At 38.0% G+C, this 1475-nt stretch overlaps 1 non-coding gene across 1 annotated transcript; it reads right to left on the reverse strand.

Moving 5' to 3' along the window:
* Positions 1-778: 778 nt before the first annotated feature.
* Positions 779-871, reverse strand: Trnam-cau (transfer RNA methionine (anticodon CAU)). Its single transcript is given in 2 exon segments — positions 779-814; positions 828-871. It is a non-coding gene; the product is annotated as a tRNA-Met (tRNA).
* Positions 872-1475: the final 604 nt, after the last annotated feature.

The raw sequence follows: 1475 nt of genomic DNA on the forward strand, positions 1-1475 counted from the left end.
GGAACGAGTAATTAATGGCAAAGGTTGTAGAAACATAACTCAATGCATAGGTGAATTATCTGATATCTGAAGGCATGAACCCTTTAACACGGTTCATCATCATTATCATCATAATCAAAAACATCATCATCATCAACATCATTCCTTGACCTCTCTGGTCATTAGTAATACATGAGGGACTACGAACCAGATATTTTCCGACCTCAAGGTCTGTTTTGAGCTGCTGTGAGTAACTCATCAATGGGAAGAAACGTACACTCTTTCGCATTGTCCATCGACCATTTCGTCTTATGGCCTCTACGGTGACCACCTTCTAGTGCTCCAAGGAGCACAGTGTGGCGCAGAGAGTCATAGCTGTCTTATCTCAACTAAGCCAGAGTTCGCCGTTTGATGGTCGCCAGAGGAGGTTTTTGTGAGACAACTAGTGATATTGTCGTGTTGCTTCTTTGCTTTGTTTAAGAGATGCAGTCTTTGGAGACACTTGTATTCGATACTTTGTACTCTGTGCCCCGTGTAGCGTCCATGATTTGCAACCGCACTGTAAGGTGTAGACGGCAAGGGACGAGGTAATGCGCATACTTTGTGGTGCTGATAGATCTGCTTGTGCAAAAAGTGCTTAATCTGGATATTGCTGCGGTCGAAATGGCAATTCTAAATTTGTCTCAGCGACACTAGTGCTATCATGAGACAGCGTTTCTGTCAAATACTTGAAGGTTTTTATCACGTATCATTATTCACAACATGAAGAAAAAACATACCCTAGTTGGAAAAAGATACCTGCCCCGGGTGAGGATCAAACTCACGACCTTCAGATCTACTATATAGAGTATGAGACTGACGCGCTACCTACTGCGCTACCGGGAACCTGGGCTCAAATGTTTCAGAAACTATTCTTAACTCATGTAATTTTGCCTTTGAAAATGTCACAAAATGACATTGTAAACTGTTGTTTAGATGTTGAACAATGAATGACCATGTCGCACGTTATGCTATCGCGTATAGCAAAACGCCAAAACATTTATCCGTTCAAAACCTAATGAGACCAATGACAAACTCTTTCATCAAGAGTTCATCTTCAACCTAGTCTTCTCAACATTATCACAAAAAAAACTTTGTTGTAATGCCATGGTAATAAGAACGGCATGACGTCCAAACATCACGTCAAACCCAAATAAATATGTGATACTGTCGATAATATAATTATTTCACACTGTTTTAAACAGTTTAGTTTTTTTTAAGTACCAATATTTTCCATAAAAGCACAGGAAAGTAATATTAATAATTGTTAACTTAAACAACATCATCAGCATAATAATGAATCTAACTTAAAACTAAAATTTGGTTTGACATTATCCAGAACAACAATATGAAGATATCAGTATGTTCATTTAAACAATGACGTTGCCGATAGATAAAAGATTATGGATATAACGTTTAACGAACACACATTTTTCGAGAGGAATTTGATATTTTAA

Source organism: Dreissena polymorpha, chromosome 8 (genome assembly GCF_020536995.1).
Source record: "Dreissena polymorpha isolate Duluth1 chromosome 8, UMN_Dpol_1.0, whole genome shotgun sequence".
NCBI lineage: Eukaryota > Metazoa > Mollusca > Bivalvia > Myida > Dreissenidae > Dreissena > Dreissena polymorpha.